Below are 23671 nucleotides of genomic sequence, written 5' to 3' on the forward strand. Positions count from 1 at the left end.
TCAGGGAGTAAAAAAATACTAATATTGATATATTCTTTATATGCATATAATACTACAGCCTCACTGATTTGTTTTTTGGGGCGGATACCGATATCAGGGAGTAAAAAAATACAAATATAGATATATTGGACGATATTTTTATATGCATATTATAGTACAGCCAGACTGATTTGTTTTTTTGGAGGCTGATGCCGATGTCAGGGAATTAAAAATTACAAATATCAATATATATTTGAATACCAATATTCTTAATTTGCATATTATAGTAGTGCCAGACTAATATGTTTTTTTCTTGCTGATATCAGGGTGTAAAATTTTCCAATAACGATATATCGGCCGATATTCTTTATATCCATATTATAATGGAGCCTGACAAATATCGATATATATTTGAATACCAATATTCTTAATTTGCATATTATAGTAGTACTAGAGTACGGAGTGCAAGTACGGCCCTGAATATGTAAAGTATGGATTTATATATATTGATGACAAAAAGACTTAAAGCCTCTGTGTCATATGTAGTGAGGTGCTCTCATAAGAGAGCAGGAAACCTTCTAAATTAAAACGACATTTAGAAACCAGACAACATGTTTTGTTAACAGTTCAGTTTAGTTCATGGTAACTGAACATTTCCTTACCCTAACCACTGTTTACAGTATTTGTCGTTTTTACTTAGTAATTTTTCTATAATTTGATACATTTTTTGAAATAACAGCCCAAAAAATTTGTTTATTTGTAAGTCTCAGTGAATGTTTTATGATGTATCTGTCACTACTTGTGTATGTTAAGAAATAAATGCAAATTAATTATAATTCCTAAAATTGTATTATAGTTGATAATTGTAATAATAAAATTGTAATAATATAATTGATGACCATGTAAAAATGTGGGTCCCATGGCCCAACCAGTTGAGAACCCCTGCTCTATTCTATAGTATTCTGAATTCTAATTATATATTTTTGTGATGTTACATAGAAATAACTTAACATGCTTAGTTTTATTTGATAGGCATTTTAATAGGATTACATTTTTAGTAATCAAAATGGTAGCAAAGTCAAAACTGGAACTAATCTGACAAGAATTGCAGCCTAAATAATTAGTAACCCCAAATCAATACATTGGGGATAATATTCAAAAAAATAATAATAACAAAGAGGACAAAATCAATAGAAACAAAAATATATATACAAGTTTGTAGTTTGCAATAGCTCATTCGAATTTCAATGTATTATCTTTCCATTTCTAAAGATGTTAGGTGACCAATCTGTTGTTTTAATGAATATAACTGTTTAATTAAACAGTTTTATTGAAATGCTCCAAATTATATTATCTATATTTACTGAGAAATAGATAAAAAAAAAAAACATGATGAAAAAAGCACATCAGAGTATAATGCTTGTTTGCTTCTGTCATGCATGCGATACAGATACACGAACCCGTCCTGCAGACCCGTCAAACCGCAGGATTCAGACGCAAACTCTGGGAACGCAGCTGTGGTTTCGGGATTGCTCTTCTCCTTGAGAATCGTTTAGTTTTGATTACAAATCCACCCGTTTGCTGACATTGGCCCAGCCGGAGTTATGCGCAACATTAACAAGTTAATCATACCTTCGCCACAGTGTAAATAAGCCTTTAAACGCTCGTATATCTGGAGTCCTCCGGAGATCTGCTGTTTGCTCTGAAAGAGGATCCGGCGCGGCACATTTCTGCTCTTTAATACAGATATTAAGCATGAGTGCTGTTTTCTGAATGAGTGTGTGTGTGTGTGTGTGTGTGTGTGTGTGTGTGTGTGTGTGTGTGTGTGTGTGTGTGTGTGTGTGTGTGTGTGTGTGTGTGTTGATGTTGAGCGATTCAGTTCAACTGTACGACTATAAACTATAAAATGTGTTTTTCCTGCTTTTTTTTCATCTGTCTGCAACACATTCCAGTTCAGTTCGAGTGTGTTTGTGTAGAGCTTTTCACAATAATTATCATTGTAAAGCAGCTTTATACAGATGATGCAAGTTATTACATTATACAGTCAACGCTAGAGGATTCCAGTGGATGAGTCTGGTATACTGTAAAAAATTATATATCACAAAAAAGTCCTGACGACAAATGCTTTTATGCTACCTTAACTTTGTTTAATATGTTAATCAGCTGCATTGTTTAAATTATACAAAGGATAACTTAATGGTTCTGATCATATACACAGCGCAATAAGGCGCAAGACGTGTATGGTGCGATTTCTCAACTTAAACACCGAAAACTGGACTGACACTGTTTCAATTTACTATAATCTTCTATGTAAAGCTGCTTTGGCACAATCCACATTGTAAAAGGGCTATAGAAATAAAGATGAATTTAATATATTTGTTGCTATTTTCAGACCAGTGCAACAGTAATTTTCCTGTTTTGTGTCATGTTGTTTACATGGTAAATCCATTTGAGACACTTTGTGGATGGGTGTGCTGGTCTATAAAGGAGGTGTGTTAAGGCCAGTGCTTTGTAAATTGATACATGCCTGTAGCCAAAGTGGGATATATCGGCCGATATTCTTTTTATGCATACTGTAATACAGCCTGACTGATATGTTTTTTTGGTGGGGGTTGATACTATTATCAGGAAGTAAAATAAAATACAAATATTGATATATCAGATAATATTCTTATATTCATATTAGTACAACCTAACCGATATGTCTTTTTTTGGGCCGATTCTGATATCAAGGAGTGAAAAATATCAATATGGATATATCAGCTGATATTCTTTATATGCATATACTAGTAGAGCCCAACCAATATGGTTTTCGGGGCTGATACTGATATCAGGGAGTAAAAAATACTAATATTGATATATTGGCCGATATTCTTTAAATGCATATTATACTACAGCCTCACTGATTTGTTTTTTTGGGCCGATACCGATATCAGGGAGTAAAAAAATACAAATATAGATGTATTAGACAATATTTTTATATGCATATTATAGTACAGCCAGACTGATATGTTTTTTTGAGGCTGATGCCGATGTCAGGGAATTAAAAATTACATTAAAAATATGTTTTTTTCTGACCGTTGCTGATATCAGGGTGTAAAATTGTCCAATAACGATATATCGGCTGATATTCTTTATATCGCAGCTTTTTACAGAAAGTGCACGTTATTACATTATACAGTCAATGTTAAAGGAGTCCAGTGGATGAGTCTGGTATACTGTAAACGATTATATCACAAAAAAGTCCTGACAAAATATGTTTTTATGCTACTTTAACTTTGTTTAATATGTTAATCAGCTGCATTGTTTAAATTATACAAAGTATAACTCAATGGTCCTGATCATATACACAGCGCATTAAGGCGCAAGACGTGTATGGTGTGATTTCTCAACTTAAACACTGAAAACTGGACTGACACTGTTTCAATTTACTATAATCTTCTATGGCGACGTAGTGGCGCAGTAGGTAGTGCTGTCGCCTCACAGCAAAAAGGTCGTTGGTTCGATCCTTGGCTCAGTTGGCGTGTCTGTGTGGAGTTTGCATGTTCTCCCTGCATTCACGTGGGTTTCCTCCGGGTGCTCCGGTTTCCCCAACAGTCAAAAGACATGCGGTACAGGTGAATTGGGTAGGCTAAATTGTCCATAGTGTATGAGTGTGTGTGTGTGAATGTGTGTGTGGATGTTTCCCAGAAATGGGTTGCGGCTGGAAGGGCATCGGCTGTGTAAAAATGTGCTGGATAAGTTGGCGGTTATTCCGCTGTGGCGACCCCGAATTAATAAAGGGACTAAGCTGACAAGAAAATGAATGAATGAATAATCCTCTATGTAAAGCTGCTTTGGCACAATCCACATTGTAAAAGGGCTATAGAAATAAAGATGAATTTAATATATTTGTTGATATTTTCAGACCAGTGCAACAGTAATTTTCCTGTTTTGTGTCATGTTGTTTACATGGCAAATCCATTTGAGACACTTTGTGGATGGGTGTGCTGGTCTATAAAGGAGGTTTGGTAAGGCCAGTGCTTTGTAAATGGACACATGCCTGTAGCCAGAGGGGGTTCGGCTTCAAACGAACCACCCTTCCACAGCCAAAAGGTCCAGAATTTGTTCTTTTAATTATTTTATGTAATTTAATATTATATAATATATTATTATATAACTAATATATTTATATTCAAGAAATATATTCAGAAATTCGAATCCCGTAGAGCCTCAAAGCCACAATACTGTGACGCGAGTCACGACATAACCCGCTGAGTGGTAACATTTCAATCTTTGATGCGACATCCATACCGAGTAACGCTCTGGGTCGAAAAGAGCAAGTAGGCAGGAAAGGCAGACAGTGGTGTCACTATCACAAAATATTGAACATATGTTCAAAAACACTGCCAAACAGGGTAAGGCTAAATTTACTTACTAACAGATGAAAATCTGCCCCATCCATGAGGTTCTAGGCTAACTGGCCACATTAGCCGGGACATCCTGTATATTTATTGACTTGTCCAGCACATGACCTCCCTTTCTCTACTTTTTACATTATTATTTTTTTAATAACTGTCCGACGAAGGCTTTAATGGCAAGCGGAATCCTCAGATGTCACTTCACAGCAAAAGGCGCTAATTCTGTCACGTCTGTGTTTTTGAGGCTGTTTGCTCACTCCATTCGTTTTATTCTGATCGGATATAACTCTGATCGCTCTAACCACTTCAGACAGTGATCTGGGATGCATTCCTGATGAAACTGGACAGCTCTAATAATTTTTTAGACAAAATTAATATAAATAAAATAAATTATGAGCTGGAGCAAATCTGACCTGCGCCTGAAACACCTGTAGGCTTTCGAGCGCCGAAAACAAAGCGTTTCGAAAACGCTGGAGAGGCCGTTTTCATTCTGAAACGCTGCTGCTCCGTCTCAATGTGGATAGGGAAAAACAGGGACATCTGAAAATGGAGGCGAGGCTGCCGACATTCGCCTATCTGATTGCGACTTTTCCTCAATTTTAGGTAGTATGTGCATATTGTGAGGTGAGTGTATGTGTGTGCATATGTGTTTGTGTGTATAGTGCATTTGTATGTATATAAAGTGTATAAGTACAAGTTTGTATTTGTGTGTGTGTTTGTGCATATCTGTGACTGTGTGTATATATGTGCTTGTGTGCATCTCTGTACAGTATGTGTGTGTGTGTGTGTGTGTTTGTTTGTTTGTTTGTTTATTTGTTTGTGTGTGTAGTTTTGTGTGCATCTGTTTGTGTGTTTTTGTACATTTGTGTGCATCTGTGTACAGTGTGTGTGTGTGTGTGTGCGTGTGCGTGTGCGCTTGCGCGTGCGTGCGTGTTTATTTTTTGTGTGTGCATTTTTGTGCATCTGTGTCTGTTTGTGTGTGTGTTTTTGTGTGTGTGTGTGTGTGTGCAGCTGTGTACAGCTTGTGTGCATCTCTGTGTGTGTGTTTGTCTTTGTGTATATATGTGCTTGTGTGCATCTGTGTACAGTATGTGTGTGTGTGTGTGTGTGTGTGTGTGTGTTTGTTTGTTTGTTTGTCTGTGTACTTTTGTGTGCATTTGTGTACAGTGTGTGTGTGTGTGTGTGTGTGTGTGTGTGTGTGTGTGCGCGTGCGTGCGTGCGTGCGTGCGTGCGTGCGTGCGTGCGTGCGTGCGTGTGTGTGTGTGTGTGTGTGTGTGTGTGTGGGCGTGTGCGTGTGCGCTTGCGTGTGCATCCGTGTGTGTTTATTTTTTGTGTGTGTATTTTTGCGCATCTGTGTGTGTGTGTGTGTGTGTGTGTGTGTGTGCATCTGTGTACAGATTGTGTGCATCTGTGTGTGTGCTTGTGTTTATCAATGTATGTCTGTTTGCGTGTCTGTTTGTGTACATATCGGTTTGTGTGTGTGTGTGCTTTTGTGTTCTTTTGTGCATCTATGTATGTGTGTTTGCTGTGTATGTGTGTGTGTGTGCGCGTGCATGCATGTGTGTGTGTGTGTGTGTGTGTGTGTGTAAGTGCATGCATGTGTACCTTGAATTAATAACAATGTTGTGACCAAATTTGTGTGTGCGCATGTTGGTGCGTGCGTGCGTGCGTGCGTGCGTGCGTGTGCGTGTGCGTGTGCGTGTGCGTGTGCGTGTGCGTGTGTGTGTGTGTGTGTTTGCGTGTGTGCGTGTACATGTGTGTGTGTCTCAAGAATACTGCACTATGTCATGACCTTTCCAGCAGTAATGGGATTTTCAGGCTGTTTCTATTCTATCTGATCTTCTATCCAAGATGTTCATGTGATGTGTCATACTCTAGTGTGTGTGAGTGACTGTATTCATGTTAGTGTGTGTGTAAATTCTGCAGGGAAAAAAACATAATAAGATAAAACAAAAGGAGGATGATTCACTCAAAATAATAATAATAAAATTAAGATTAATAATAATCTCCACTGATAGTTTAGCGTGAACAGAACTGAAAGATGGATCTTCTGAGTAGTTCTGCACATTTTTACAGTCTTTGTGAATTCTGCTGCTTTATTAAGTCAGATTACGAGCCGGATCGGGCAGAAGCTCAAGCTTTTCCTCCATGAACAGTAAAGGGTGTTTATCAGTTCTCATGGTCACGAATCAGTCGAAGCTCAAAGGTGTGTGTGTGTGTGACAGAGAGACGGCCAGCAGTGTTTCTCTGTTCTGAGATCAGCACATCTGGAGTCTGTCTGACCCAGGGTCTCTTTCTTCTGCGGCGTTGGGGATTTTTGTGTGTCTTTTGCCATCATGCACAGCCAGTGTTCTCCTGTCTGACAACACTGAAAAAACGACACTATAAAACACAAAAAACCCTTTGATTTTAGGCATTTAATTATTATTTCATTTGTTTTATTTTGTTTTACTTTACGTTATTATTCAATTTCTATTTAATCAATTTTTTTTCGATTTCTTTCAGTTAAATTTTTGATTATATTTTATTCAATTTCAATTTTATTTTTAATTTAATTTAAATGTATTATTTTTATTGAAATTCTATTTCTTATTTGTTAATTTAATTTAAGTTATTTTTATTTATTTTATTCCATTTCTATTTTACTTATAAGTTAATTTTATTTATTTTTAATATTCAATTTTTATTTAATTTATTTTAATTAATTAATTTAGTTTATTCAATTTTTATTTTATTTTATTTATCTATTTCTGTTTTATTTTATTTTTAACTTTTTATATTTAATTTATTTTATTTTGTTCAATTATTTTTAATTCAACTTAATTTTATTATTTTTAATTAAATTCTATTTTAAATATTTTATTTTTTTAGTTTAATTTATATTGATTTTATTCCATTTATATTTCATTTTTAAATTTAATTTATTGTATTTTATTATTCAACTTCTGTTTCATTTAATTTTTTATTCACTTTTTTATTAGTTTATTTTATTCAGTTTCTATTTTATGTTATTTTATATTTTGTTTAATTTTATTTTATAATTTTTACTCATTCTATTTTTTCAGTTCCTATTTATTTACTTAATTTCTGTTTGTTCATTTCATTCCATTTTTTATTTAATTTAATTGTATTATTTAATTTCTGTTTTATTTTATTTATTTTAATTGATTAATTAATTTAAATATTTTATTTTATTTTATTTTATTTATATTAATTTTAATTTATTTTAAATGACAATGCATTCTGGGGTCCTGATGCAAAATGTGCACTGTGAACTAACAGTCACAATTGTTCTGTGTAACTACAGCACAGTTATTTTACATTACAGTTTATTTACAGTACACTTGTAAATTTTAACAGTAATACTGTAAACATTAGTTAACATTGTTGCAGATGAAATGAAACACAGAAAACATGATTTAAATATCTTCCAGCTGGCTAGATAATATAATACAGTAATAATACTGAAGCCTCTATTTCACGATTGGTTTCACTCATCCACCATGTTTGTAGTTTGTTTACATTTTCTCCCCGAGTTTGTAGTTCAAATCAAATTTACATCCAACGTGCAGTGCATTGTGGGTAATATTAGCGGTTAGAATAAAGACAGTTCTACACTTCACATTTCTAAAGGGAATAGTACACCTATACAGAAAACATTTCCATACTCTTTTCAACATACCATGAATTGGGACACCCTGATTCTATCTTTGAAGACTATTTAGGATGGACAGTGTGTGAATTGAGATGCAGCATTTTTCTTCTTCTCCTGGTGTGTTCTGGATGTTTCACCTGTTGTTTTCATTAGCGAGCTCGGCTTCGGGCTTCAGTTCAGGTGTTTCTGATTTAAGCTTCATCTCTTCGCTGGTATTCAGAGCATGAGTCTGTGTTTTATCCTCTGAACGGCCCGCAGGTGTCCGTGTGCAGGTCACGAGCTGCTGAAATGGGGAATATCTTCATCCTCTCCTGCATAATCTCTCAACGCTTTGCTCAAACACGTGAAAACTGACGCTAGCACAGAAGAAATCTGCATGAGTTCAGGCTGAAGTGAACATCATTCTCTCCCTGCGGAAGTTTGCAGTGAAAAGGTGTTTAGCAGTTATAATGTTTTTTTAGCAGTTAGCAGTGAAAAAGAGGGTTTTTAACAATGAAACAGAGGGGTTTTAGCAGTTAGCAGTGAAATAGAGGGGTTTTAGCAGTGAAATAGAGGGGTTTTAGCAGTTAGCAGTGAAATAGAGGGTTTTTGGGAGTGAAACAGAGGGGTTTTAGCAGTTAGCAGTGAAATAGAGGGTTTTTAGGAGTGAAACAGAGGGGTTTTAGCAGTTAGCAGTGAAATAGAGGGTTTTTAGCAGTTAGCAGTGAAACAGAGGGTTTTTAGGAGTGAAACAAAGGGGTTTTAGCAGTTACAGTGAAATAGAGGGTTTTTAGGAGTGAAACAGAGGGGTTTTAGCAGTTAGCAGTGAAATAGAGGGTTTTTAGCAGTGAAATAGAGGGGTTTAGCAGTTAGCAGTGAAATAGAGGGTTTTTAGGAGTGAAACAGAGCTGTTTTAGCAGTTAGCAGTGAAATAGAGGGTTTTTAGGAGTGAAACAGAGGGGTTTTAGCAGTTAGCAGTGAAATAGAGGGTTTTTAGCAGTGATATAGAGGGGTTTTAGCAGTTAGCAGTGTGTTTTGTTTAGCAGTTGGCTGTAAAATACACTATTTTGTTTAATAGTTAGCAGTGAAATTGAGTGTTTTGGTTAGCATTTAGCAGTGAATGTGTTTTAGCAGTGATTGATTTGTTTATCAGTTAGCAGTGAATTACTTATTTGTTTCGCAGTTAGCAGTGAAAGTGTTTCTAAGCAGTTAATAAAATAAAGTGTTTTGTTTAGCATTTAGCAGTAAAATACACTATTTTGTTTATTATTTAGAAGTGAAAGTAGTTTAGTAGTTAAAAGTTAAATAGTGTTACCAGTGAAATAGTTTTGTTTAGCAGTTAGCACTAAAATAGAGTGTTTACCTATAAGCAATGAAAAAAGTATTTTATTTAGCAGTTAGCAATGAAATGGAGTGTTTTAGCAGAAAGATAAAGTATTAAGTTTAGCAGTTAGAAGTGAAATAAACAGTTTTTAGCAGTTAGCAATGAAATACAGTGTTTGCATCAGTGAAATAGTGTTTTTAGCAGTTAGCAGTAAAATACACTATTTTGTTTAACAGTTAGCAATGAAATACAGTACTTTGTACCAGTGAAAATAGTGCTTTTAGCAGTTAGCAGTGAAATATACTGTTTTGTTTAGCAGTTAGCAATACTGTGTTTGTACAAGTGAAATTGTGCTTTTAGCAGTTAGCAGTGAAACAGACTGTTTTGTTTAGCAGTTAGCAACAAAATACAGTGTGTGTATCAGTGAAATTGTGTTTTTAGCAGTTAGCAGTAATATACTCTTTTTTGTTTAACCTTTAGCAATGAAATACAGTGTTTGTGCCAGTGAAGCAGAGTGCTTTTAGCAGTTAGCAGTGAAATAGAGTGCTTTAGCAGTTAGCAGTGAAATAGAGCTTTCACCAGTTAGCAGTGAAATAGACTGTTTTGTTTAGCAGTTAGCAATACAGTGTTTGTACAAGTGAAATAGAGTGTACACAGCAAATTCATCAGAGTTAAATTCTCGGTGTTGAAGCATTTCAGAGTAAAGTGTTGACGTTAAAGAGTTAGATTTTGATAAATGAATATAATAAGAGTTAGAATTGATTTTATTCAGTGCGAAATCAAGGAGTTATCTTTTCAACACTTGGTGGTGTTATTTCCAACATCCGGGAATTCATGCAGCCCCAGTCACTGAAGAATTTGCCATTTTCCATCTGAGGTTTAGAACAGCAACTGGTGAGTCAAACTACCTAAATGTTGGTATTTTACTGACTTTCTTTAAGGAAATACAGTTGTAAACATATTGTTAAGTTAATAACTTTAGAATGGAGTGACAATTTTAAACTTCTGAGGTTCATTCATGGTCGTTTGTGTATCTAGCTTAACTGCATTACTATTGACTTCTTTTCAAGAATGTTTTTATATATGCCCACGCTTACATAGTGCATAAAAACATCAAATGTACATGTTCAACACATTTCTGTCACGCTTAATGCTATTTTGTGCGTTGTTACCCATCTGTAAAATAAAATCGACACTTCTCCTTTAATTCGAAGCAAACTAGCGAGGGAATCCCCGAAGCAGCCTAGCCTACTCTGCCTGGATGCTAACGGCAACACAGGACGGTTTCCATGAGCTCTGGAGTTTCTAAAACATATCTGGTGAGTAAATGAACATGCTTACTTGTAAAAGGCTTCCTGACTGAAACATGTGATTGTTTGTTATTCGTGTACGTTAATTTGGTTATTTTAAACACCGCAGCCCTTTTAAACTGGTTCATTCGTGGCCGTCCATATAACGTTAAGTTAGTCCATAGACTCGTGTGATAACGTAACAGTTACGCTTGAATTATATTAAGTGTTGACAACCATTAAAGTCGGAATGTTAACATTAATGTCTTTAAATGACCGCGTTTGCACTTTATCAGACATTTGACGTTACAGAAGTCTCCCGGAAGTTGCGGGACTAACGTTAACGTTATCCCGCAAATGCACAGAGACTCCCAGATGCCCAAGTAGTTGCCCGCAAATGAATGATAATCTCCTGGAAATCGCGCGTCTCCCGCCCGGTCATTAAACACTTTGCACACCCCTCTCCACCGCATCCCTCCTAGCTCTTCAGGTACGTCGCACGCAAGTCACCCCCACCGCTCTTTAGGTACGTCGCGCGCAACTCATCTCATTGCTCTTCAGGTACTCATCTCTCCCGCTACCTCCCGCAAATCAACTCTGTATCCCCCGAAAATGACTTTTCCCAACTCGGGATGTCTGACGTTAGTAAGTTAGGCTATTTCTGTAGTCAGGAACATCTTAGTCAAGCTTTTTCTCCCGCATGATATTGTGCTTAAAACTATAGGCTAAACTTAGCATGAACTTTACACAACATTTCCGTTTTATTAAAGACAATTTAGTGCGTTGTAAACAGCCACATGTCTGTAAAATTAATCAACTGATTCATATTTAAGCAGCCTAATGATGATACAAGTTTGATTTGTAGATTTATTATCAATAATCAACATCTGAATCAAAAGATATGTGAAAATGTGTGAGGCATACTTTGTGATGTTTATCTCTTTTATCTGAAGGTTATGCATATGTGTTAGATACTAATGTGTTGTTGTTTTTTAACAGCCACAGTTCTCTATACAATAACACAAGACCCTGTGACGGTGGCTGATTAGAGACGGATGGTGTATTTCCAGAGTTGGTGAAATGACCAAGCACACCTTCTTGGTCATATGTGGTGATAATAATGAAGGTATGTTTGATAAAGTTCTGTATTTGTTTCACAATAAGCTGAGAGGGTATTAGAGCATTAGAGAATAACAAATGACATGATGGTGATAAGTTTTGTATTGTGGGTGAACTGTTACTTAAATAATGTTTTGCTCTGCTTTGCACTTTTCCTCTTCTGCTTATCCTAATATTTTAGATTATATTTGGACCTGAAACATCTGCTAGACTCCAGGAAAGGTGGCGTCAATACTGGACCTGAAAGGGCCTAACAAGTTGAATCTGGTAAAGAAACATGCACGCACACACACACACGCACACACACATGCACGCACACGCTTACAGAAAACTGTAAGTTTATGAATATTTTTTACACTGTGGCCAATATTTTGGGGAAGTCAGCATCACTAAATGATATAAAATATTTTAAGCTCCTCTAAATTTTGCTCCAAGTGTTGTGTTAAATTCAGGATTCTGGACAGACAGCTGCCTGTTTTTCCAGTTCTAGCCATAGTGGTTAACCTAATTGTTTTTGGAGATCCAACAGTGATGTATGTGTTTTTTTCTACTTTTCCATATCCTGTCACCTCAACCAGCTGGGAGAGTCAAGTTGTGGATCATCATGAAGATTTTCAAAAGGTGAGTTTAGATTTCTTAAATGTTTTATTTACTTTAAATGTTCTTTTAAATATATCATAGAATTTGATTGCAATTTGTTTTCAAACATTTTTCTTAGTCATGCTGGAGTCTTGAAGAGTTCTTAGATGAGCATCACCCTACAGTATATCCGTGCATCAGGAACCACCAGACGAGCGATCAGCAGCTGCTACATCGTCATGGATAAAAAGGTCATCCTGTGGCTGGAAAGCACTTCATTCACAGGACATGCTTGATGAGATTTCCTAGCTCCAGTTTGTTTTCACACAAGTTTACAGTATTTATACCTTCATTTAAACTGCTGTGTTTGATATGGAGGACCAAGGAAACACCAGAAGTGAAAGATTTGCACGCCAAGTTGTTTAAAATGTTATTTCACAAGAAAACTATGAGTTCAGAAGAAAACTATGAGTGACGCTATATTGAACTTTCAAATTGCTCTGATGAAACATCAAGTTTGGACCAAAGGACTGAAACAGCCTTTTTGAGCACTGGTCATACATATGTTGTTGATACTGTCTGTACTAATAAAACATTTAAAGCATATTTGACATTGTTGCATTTTAAAAACTGAATGAATTGTTGAAGTGGTGAATGTTTTCAAATAAAATGTTTTTTATTTTGTAATTTACAGTCTATTTGACCTTTTTACCATATTTACACTCAAGAGAGTTGAATAAAATAACAATATATTACACCAGGCGGTGTTAAATATAGTTACATATTTTAACTCTGCCCAGAGTTAAAATTAACCCTTTCTTTGGTGTCAATGTGACAACCCTTTTGAAAGTGTTGATTTAAGTCTGTTTTGAGTGGACCCCATGAGACACTTTCAAAGGGTTGAAATTAACACCCATAGAGTTGTTTTGGGTCCCCATATTTTGCTGTGTATTTAGCAGTTAGCAGTGAAATAGACTGTTTAGTTTAGCAGTTAAGCAATAAAATAAGTGTTTTTACGTGCTTTTAGCAGTTAGCAGTGAAATACTGTTGTGTTTAGCAGTTAGCAATAAAATACATGTTTTTACCAGTGAAATAGAGTGCTTTTAGCAGTTAGCAGTGAAACAGACTGTTTTGTTTAGCAGTTAAGCAATAAAATAAGTGTTTTTACGTGCTTTTAGCAGTTAGCAGTGAAATACTGTTTTGTTTAGCAGTTAGCAATAAAATACATGTTTTTACCAGTGAAATAGTGTGCTTTTAGCAGTTAGCAGTGAAACAGACCGTTTTGTTTAGCAGTTAGCAATACTGTGTTTGTACAAGTGAAATAGAGTGCTTTTAGCAGTTAGCAGTTGTTTTGTTTAGCAGTTAGCAATAAAATACATGTTTTTACCAGTGAAATAGTGTGCTTTTAGCAGTTAACAGTTGTTTTGTTTAGCAGTTAGCAATAAAATACGTGTTTTTACCAGTGAAATAGAGTGCTTTTAGCAGTTAGCAGTGAAACAGACTGTTGTGTTTAGCAGTTAGCAATAAAATACATGTTTTTTCCAGTGAAATAGAGTGTTTTTAGCAGTTAGCAGTGAAACAGACTGTTTTGTTTAGCAGTTAAGCAATAAAATACATGTTTTTACGTGCTTTTAGCAGTTAGCAGTGAAATACTGTTTTGTTTAGCAGTTAGCAATAAAATACATGTTTTTACCAGTGAAATAGTGTGCTTTTAGCAGTTAGCAGTGAAACAGACCGTTTTGTTTAGCAGTTAGCAATACTGTGTTTGTACAAGTGAAATAGAGTGCTTTTAGCAGTTAGCAGTTGTTTTGTTTAGCAGTTAGCAATAAAATACGTGTTTTTACCAGTGAAATAGTGTGCTTTTAGCAGTTAGCAGTTGTTTTGTTTAGCAGTTAGCAATAAAATACGTGTTTTTACCAGTGAAATAGAGTGCTTTTAGCAGTTAGCAGTGAAACAGACTGTTTTGTTTAGCAGCTCCACAGTGAAATTATTGGTTTTCTCTTATATTTCCTCAGTTTGACCGCTCTGCTCTGCTTGTTTGGGTTGTGAATGTGTCTCTGTGTGCGGGTCAGAGCTCCTGATGTCCTGCTGTTTGTGATTGTCCTGTTAAAGCCACAGATGCTCTATGTGTCCGTCGGCATCATTAATCTTCTGGCCCAGCAGCAGAAACTCTGAGCAGATCTCCCGAATCCTCTGATTTATGGAGAGCGAGGTGATGCAGATGAGCCGGAGAACAGAGAAGATCGATACTCCCGAGTAAAGTGATGTCCATTTGGGTAATGGACAATGGGATCATAACTGCTGTTGTAGAGTTAAGTGGACGGAGCCAAACGCCCTCTTCATTATCTCATACATTCAGGGCTTCTCTGCGTTAAGTCAATTACAACTCTGAGCACAGAAAAGACATTTAACTTGCTCAGAGAGACGGAAAAAGCATCTGTTGGCCATCACAAATGAGTTTCTGCAGACTCACGATTACGCTCAGAGACACGATCAGCACATCTGCTCTTAAATAAATAAATAACCCTACTGATAAAACCAACTTAAACCAGCCTAGGCTGGTTAGCTGGTTTTAGCTGGTCGACCAGGCTGGTTTTTTAGGGGTTTCCAGGCTGATTTCCAGGCATTTCCAGCCAGTGGTCCGTTCTTCGCACCTCGCTTAAATGATCTAAGATGATTTGGCAGATCCTGGATCTTTTAATCTTGATAACTGATTTGGTTCTTCAAACAAGTTCGCGAATCAGATTAAAATGTCTGGTTGAACTGATCTGGGATCGCTGTGTGTGTTGTGAAGGACAGATCTATCGATCCTCGAACTCATGATCAGCAATGCATTGATTGGCTGACGGCACAGCAGCGTAATGACATCATCTGATTAATATTCAATTATCCATGTGAGCAAAATTACATCAAGTTTGCGGTAAACGGTTTGTTAAATATGATACGCAATTACGCCTTGTTGTGGTCTGCATGCTTGGCTCTTTTATGTGTCAAGAGCAATTCATTTAGTTTTACAGTTAGAGCTTATTTTTCTTATTATAGTAGTCATATTAGTATTATAGCAGCCGTTTTTTTAATCAGTGTAAAGAATAACTGGATGTTTTCAAAAGCATTTTGATATCATAAGGTGTCTGCAGCTTTTGTGAAGCATCAAATCACTGGCATATTAGTTGTCAAATCATGTTCATGACTGCATAAATGTATTATTGCTTTTAAAAAAGTCACATATTGTGCATTTCTATTATCATACACAAATTGTACTAAAGCGATCTAAAAAGTTCATATCAATAAGTTTTCTCTTTGCACCACCAGGTGGCAGTCTTTGTACTTTCATTTCGGGGGTGCAGATTGCATAAGTTTTATTAATATATAACTTTATTTATTTTATTAATTACCATAACTTTATATAATTTAAAAATTTTTTAGTATTTTCTCAAGTGTATATAACGACTACTGTTAGAAAATATCAGCATTGGGAACATACTTTCTGTATTATCTTTGCTTGAACTGAGCCGATCTCATCCTGTTTATATAAATTGAACCTGCTCCCGACCAGGTTTGAGCTAGCAGAACTGTTGCTATGACAACAACTCACAGATCAGTTTTGAAGAACGAAGCGATCCTGGATTGTGTCAAATCGTCGATATCCAAATCCAGCTAACTGAGTAATCCACGTACAAAGAACGGACCCCTGGTCTTAGCTGGACAGGCTGGGAGATGACCAGCTAAAACCAGCTTGACCAGCCTAGCCAGGATGGGAGCCCAGCCAAAACCAGCTATGTCCAGCTTAAACCAGGGTGGTCAAGCTGATTTTAGCTGGATATAGCTGGTCATTTTCCAGCCTGACCAGCTAAGAACAGGCTGGAAACCAGCCTGGAAATGGCCAAAACCCCTCTAAAACCAGGCTGGTCAAACAGCTAAAACCAGCCAACCAGATTAGGCTTGTTTAAGCTGGATTTTTCAGCAGGGAAAGTAAGTAAATAAAATAAATAAATAAGCTAATGTAAATAAGTACATACATAAATAAATAAATAAATAAATAAATAAATAAATAAATATGTTTAGATATAGACAAAACAACTAGTAAAAAATTTAATGTATTTATTGTATTGCAGTAAGACCTCATTACTTATCAAAACAAAACTGGTTACACTGAAGTGTTCATTCATTCATATGGGTACAATACCACAGTTAATGTCAGATGCTGTAGTAAAATCTGACGGGCAGCTTCAGAAAATCTGTGATCAATTTGACTTCTTTGACTTCCTTTTCTTTTCGGCCTTTATTAATCTAGGGCCACTACAGTGGAATAAACCAGCATGTTTTACGCAATGAATGCCCTTTCAGCTGCAACCCATTAATGGGAAGCACCCATACAAACTCATTCACACTTATACACTGGCCAATTAAGTTAATCAATTCCCCTATAGCGCACGTGTTTGGACAGTGGCACCCGGAGGAAACCCTCACCAACATGGGGAGAACATACAAACTCCACACAGAAATGTCAACTGATCCAACCAAGGCTCGAACCAGCGACCTTCTTGCTGTGAGGCGATTGTGCTAACCACTGAGACACTATTGTTTTATTTTACTTTATTTGACTTTATTTTACACACACGTGCACTCACACACACAAGCAGCCTGTCAGATTTTACTACAGCATCCGACATTAACTGTGATGTTGTAGCCATATGCAGAAGGTGACGTGTTTGTGTGTGTGTGTGTGTGTGTGACTCTTCAATGTCGTGGTTTTCTGTCCTTCTGTATGTGTGTTTATGTTTTAAACACAAGTCAGATTTTGTCGTGTGAATGTGTTTGTAGTTTTGTGATGTACAGGATGCTGACAGTCTGTCGCAACTCTGCGTTTGTGAGCGATGTGTGTGAGTTTTGATGCTGATGTGTGTGTGTGTGTGTTTTAATGCTGATAAAAGCGGTTTGTTCTCCTGAAGCTCCAGCAGGTGTTTCCCTTTGCTCTGCTCTTTTCTCTCAGTTTGGAGGAGTTTGATTTCATCCAGCAGCTTCATATAGAAAACCAAAGGCAGAAATAAAGCAGTGTGTGTGTGTGTGTGTTGAGGCTCAGACACCAGTTGAGAGGCTGATAGCACTATATTTCCATTCAAATATGTGAATTAAATTTGCGAATATTAATAATAAATAATTATAAATAATAAAAATTGCGAATAAAGCAGCGTATTCATCCAATGAGTGAAGAATTTGATAATTATACATACAGTGCTCAGCATATATGCATACAGTACACCTCCATTTAAATGAATATTTTCTGTAGGAAGATTTACCATATTATATTTGTGCATATACGCTCGATTAGTCAGTACCGAAGACAAATCTGGAGCTAATCTAACAAAATAACTTGCAATAATGGTTTAAAAATTAGTAGGCCAAATTTATATGTTAGGGGAAACTATTAAATAACACTTTCAAAAATAGCAAGAATCAAGAGAAACAAAAAATATATACAATTTTGTTGAAATGTAGTTTGCATTTTTTTTTTTGTGCAATATTTTGCATGAGTTTAATTGTACAATCTTTCCATTTCTAAATATGTTCTGTGACTAAAATATTATTTTCATGTTTAATGAATCTGTTTTGTTCAAATGCACCAATATATATATAAATGCTTTTTATTATGATTTTGTCAATATGTTTGTTTATTTGTTTGTTTGTTTGTTCATTTAACTTTGTACCATATTTCCAGTTACAAATTATTATTATTTTTTTTTAATTTACTTAGATTTTAAATGTAGTTTTCATTATGTTTTGTAGAATTTGTTATTCAGTCATTTTCTTCTCAGCTTAGTCCCTTTGTTAATCCAGGGTTGCCACAGCGGAATGAACCGCCAACTCATCCAGCAAGTTTTTACAGAGCGGATGCCCTTCCAGCCGCAACCCATCTCTGGGAAAGAATTTGTTATTTTTGGCTAATTTTTATCTTCTATAATATTTATATTTGTGTTTTATTTCAGATGATTATTATTATTATTATTAATTTATTAATTCATTCATTCATTTTCTTTTCGGATTAGTCCCTTTTTTAATCTGAGGTCGCCACAGCGAAATGAACCGCCAATTTATCTAGCATGTATTTGTTCGCAGCAGATGCCCTACAACAGTGTTTTTTCTTCTTTTTTTTACTTTTTAAGAACAGTAACCCACCATTTTTAACTTTAAAAGCACATTTTAATTTAAATGTTCTTAATAATTGGAACTATTATGCCTCGTTTTTGAACTGTTGAGAGTTTTAGCTGCTTTACTGGACCTAATATGCTACTTTATTCCAGTACTGCTCATTATGGTGGTACTTGCAAAGACAACGTTTTTCTGAGGTGGTACTTGATGAAAAACGTTTGAGAACCACTGCCCTACAAGCTGCAACTCATCACTGGGAAACATCCATACTCACTCATTCACACACACACTCCAGTCAAATATAGCATACCCAATTCCCCTATACCACGTCTTTGGACTGTGGGGGAAACCGGAGCACCTAAAGGAAACCCACGCCAACATGGAGAGAACATGCAAACTCCACACAGAAATGACAACTGACCTAGCCGAGGCTCGAACCAGCGACCTTCTTGCTGTGAGGCGAATGTGCTACCCACTGCGCCACTGCGCCGCCAGGTTATTATTATTATTACATTGTTTTGCACATTGTTTTGTTTATTTCCGATCTTCATTTGGTTTTTTATCTGCATTTGTTGTTGTTTATTTTTTTATTTAATTTTATACACTTTTATTTCACTTGTTGTTTATTTTTGTTTTATTCTTTTTGTTTGTTATTTATTTGTATTTGTATTTTATTATTTTTTAATTTTTTTTATTTATTTTACTTTATTTTATTTCATTTGTTTGTTTCATTTTAAAATAATCTTTTTTCTTATTTATTTTGTTATTTATTTTGCTTTATTTTTTATTTCATTTTATTTTATTTGTAATTTATAAAAAATTGTATTTAATTTAGTTTTGTTTTATTTTATTTTATTTGTTTTTCATTTGCTATTTATTTTATTATTTTCATTTTATATTATCATTTTATTTTATTTCATGATTTATTTATTTTATTTTATTGTTTATTTTTAGTTTGTCATTTATTTATTTATTTAACTTTATTTTATATAATTTATTTTATTTTACTTTATCTTATTTTACTTTATTTTATTTAATTTCCTTTTATTTCATTTCATTTTTGCCTCATTTGTATGACAGTCAGAGACATGATCATTTCTCAAGTGGAGATATTCCTCTTCCAGCCCATTGTGAACATGTTTATTCATTCCTGCCTGCGAGAAACAGCAGCACAAATGCAGCCCGGCAGCAAAATGTGGCACTTCAAATTGCATTTGCTTGGTTGCGTATGAAAAAAAAAAAGTGATTTTATTTCCTCTGGCCAGCGCCGGTCCAGCAAGCCGTCCGTGATGGATGGCTGTCCGGAGGCTGCGTTCAGCAAATAAGCCGTATATGTCATGTGCATATATACGTGTGCAGGGATTTTGATCTGTTTATGCGGCGTCTGGCAGGTGTGGAGATGATCATCCCAGTGTTTCTGTCCATCTGCTGATGAAAACACGCATGCATGAGTTTCTGGAGCCGCTGTGTGTGTGTGTGTGTGTGTGTGTGTGTGTGTGTGTGTGTGTGTGTGTGTGTGTGTGTAAACAGATGCAGGAGATCAGCACTCGTATTCACATTCATAAAACATTACTAAGAGTTTTGATGAATAGCAGTGAAGGTTTTTAGCTCATAGTTGTCTCCTAACGCTGTTTTTGTATTGTTTCTTTTTGAAATATCTAAGATAGTCTTATATTGAGAAGCATTTTCTACACAAGCAAAAAAATAATCTTGTTTTAAGAAATAATGAGTCAAAATGAAGTGCTGTTCCTTAAAACAAGCAAAATAAACTGACAATGGGCTGAGTAGGAGGGTAGGGGGGAAGCTTTTCCTACAGATTTGTTCATGGGAACGTTTTGTACAGTGCAATATTATGTTGCTATAGTCAAATTATTTTAGCATGCCCAGATTATTAGTATCTGAAATGTTTCAGCATATCAAAAATGTTTTAGCATGGTTTAAATTTTTACTCAAGTGAGGCAAAAGTGGTGCTAATCGATTAGAGAAAATACCAATAAAAGGTCCATACACCGTTCCAATCAAGCTGTACAACTGTTTATTGCTGGTACATACAGCTGATATCAATTATAATAATAATAACCATCATATTCATAAGCCATATTCAATAATGAGTCATAAAAATGCGTAAAAGGCTTATCACAAGATTATCACAAGTGCTATCATCTTTCTCTCCAAGGACTGGGGAGCCCGTTGCAGGCACATTGGAAGATTAACACATTAGTCCGAGAATGCCGGGCGATGCGCGGTTGTACCACGGCTGAGCTTCCAATGTTACTACAAGAAGTTCTCACCTTTATAGTCAAAATTTTGGTGCTGGTTAAAGGTCAGCCTGCTAGTTGAGAGAGTGGAGAGAGTTGATCAGGGTCCTCTCTCTCTCAACTAGTTGCACATTATTTTTAATTGCACAGCAAAAGTCAGAGGTTCTGAACTACCAGCATGACTGGAGTCAATAGCCCCTTTCACACAGTGATACCGGTAAATATCCGGAAAATTTCCGGAAAGACTTTACCGGTATATTCAAAAAAGCGCTGTTCACACAGGCGAGGACGTTACGGAAATTTTCCGGAAAAGAGCATTCACACATCCATTCCAAAATACCGGTAAATTCTGACATCATTCACCACAAATGAGCTTTAAACGGCTGCGCTTGTGTTTGTAAACATTTGACTAAATTACAAACTCTGTGGATGATCAATATTGTGAACAACTTTCGCAGGATCACTTTCGCATGTCGAGATGTTCATAATATGTGCGTGTGCAGGCGCTCACAGGCTGTTTCACAGGCACACGAACGTAAACAAACAACGGCTTATCATAAGCATCTCATCGATGATTATTTACACAATTGGCATTAAGAAGAACATATAAACGTGATCTGACTATCTTCTAGCAGCTAAATGTGTCTGGAAAAATATTCTAAGGTTTTTATTCTCATAAACCGCGCGGACGTAAATGCGTCTGACTGTTGTGATTGGCTTAAGCAGACGTCTCACGTCAGCACGTTCTAGACGTGCACGCGCTTATTACGGGAATCTTCCTTCTACATTCACACAGCGCAGCATTCCGGCAAATTGCCGGTAATGTTACAACTTCTCTTTCCGGAAAATAGCCAGAACGAATTTACCGGTATTTTCAAAAAGGACCTGTTCACACATACAACCTTTCCGGAAAATTGCCGGTAATTTTCCGGAAAGGTCTGTATGTGTGAAAGGGGCTAATGTCCTAACCTTCCCTTCTAGTCACTGGGTCATGTGTTGAGTACATCAGAGTATGATTATTCTACCCCTGACCCTCTCTTTATCATCTTGGTTCTTCGTTAAACGTAACACAAACGTGTGCACACAGTGATTGGCTGATGGATTGGGGGGATAAATGGATAATTTGTTTATAGTAACTTTGTAGAGCCCAATATTATTTTGCGATGGTCAAATAAGGTTTTTAGTTCAGAGTTTTCTCCTAACAGTACAAAAAATGCTTTTCTTAAGAGTTTTTGTCTTGCCTCTAGCACAAATATCTGAAAACTCCCCAATTAAGAAGCATTTTCTAGACAGTAATCTGCCAATGGAGTTAGTAAAATAACCTTGTGTCAAAATGAAAAACAATATTATTTTGTTTACCTCATTGGCCGATTATTTTGCTTGTTTTAAGGAAAAACTCTCTTAATTTTGGCATATTATTTCTTAAAACCAGAAAGTATTTTTGCTTGTCTTGAAAATGCTTCTTGAATCAATAATTGTTCAGATATTTGGACTAGAAACAAGACCAAAACTCTAAGTAAGAAAAGCATTTCTTAAAGCTGTTGAGACGAACTTTAGAGAGAGTCTGGAGCTGCAAGAGTGGGCGGGGTCTACTTTGTGTTATCGAAGATGTTAGCGTGATTATTAACTTTGCCCGCAGTGATTGGCTGATGGGTAGGAGGGGGAGGAGTTTCTTTTAAAGATTTGTTTATAGTACTTTGTAGAGCCCAATATTATGTTGCGACGGTCAAATAATGGATTGGGAAGGATAAACAAATAACATTGGTACATTCCAGACCACTTAGTGTTCTGATAAATAGCAGTGAAGGTTTTTAGCTCAGAGTTTTCTCCTAACACTACAAAAAAATGCTTTTCTTAAGAGTTTTTGTTTTGCCTCTAGTACAAATATTTGAAAATTCTTGAATTAAGAAGCATTTTCTAGACTGTAATCTGTCAATGGAGTTAGTAAAATAATCTTGTGTCAAAATGAAAAACAATATTATTTTGTTTACCTCATTGGCAGATTATTTTGGTTGTTTTAAGGAAAAACTCTCTTAATTTTAACTTATTATTTGCTTAAAATACATATAAAAGAAATTAATAAATTTGAAATATTAATATTGTAATAAATAAAAGAAATAATGCATCAAAAATAAGTGAGTTTTTTCTGAAAAACTATTTTTTTTGCTTACCCCATTGGCAAATTATAGGACAAACCCACTTAATTTTTACATATTAATTCTGAAAATTATTTTAATTTACTTTATAATTTCTGAAAGTGTTTTTGCTCGTCTCGAAAATGCTTCTTGATATAAGAATTGTCAGATATTTTAGATATTAGAAACAAGACAAAAACTCTAATATACGATATTGAGTCTAAACTATTGAGTCTTGACACTGCTGAATCATGCGAAAGTCAACAAACACTCACAGGCTTCACTTTTGCATTCATCTAGTGCAGAATCTCCAGCTTAATGAAGCAGGGCAGGATCTTCCTTTTATTTATCAGCTTTTTTTTGCCACATATTTGGCTTCAGCATCAATATTATATGCATTTGCGATAATCACAACACTGGATCAGCATCAGTGAGTCTGGATTATTATTGACAGTTCAGAGCGCATTATTTATGGAGCAAAGTTGAATCATAATAATGATTAATTGTATTTATTTATTCATACAATGAAGACTATAGTGTTATTTCACATGTGATTATTCAGTTGTTTACCTGCAAATCATAACTGTAAAGCACTGTTTTATTTCATTTCTATCTTTTTTTGTGGTATTTATCCATGCTTGGGAATTGTTTATTATATTGTATACAGGTGCTTTAACTTACAAAACCATTTTCTAAAGTCATACATTGTTTCCAAACAGGGCTATTCAGTTTTTTTATTTATTAATAAGTTGTATTCATATCGCAGCAAATATTGCCGAAAATCAGAAAATCACAATGTCAGCA

At 35.5% G+C, this 23671-nt stretch overlaps 1 protein-coding gene and 1 long non-coding RNA gene across 3 annotated transcripts in view; both read left to right on the plus strand.

Annotated features, from left to right (window-relative positions):
- The window catches only part of efna5b (ephrin-A5b), a 198896-nt gene that overhangs the window by 75030 nt on the left and 100195 nt on the right, over positions 1–23671 (plus strand).
- On the plus strand, positions 8069–13011 carry LOC137489696 (uncharacterized). Its single transcript, XR_015497448.1, has 6 exons — positions 8069–10231; positions 10552–10656; positions 11626–11752; positions 11927–12012; positions 12324–12366; positions 12464–13011. It is a non-coding gene; the product is annotated as an uncharacterized LOC137489696 (long non-coding RNA).

The sequence above is a fragment of the Danio rerio genome, chromosome 8 (assembly GCF_052040795.2).
Source record: "Danio rerio strain M-AB ecotype USA chromosome 8, GRCz13ab, whole genome shotgun sequence".
Lineage (NCBI taxonomy): Eukaryota > Metazoa > Chordata > Actinopteri > Cypriniformes > Danionidae > Danio > Danio rerio.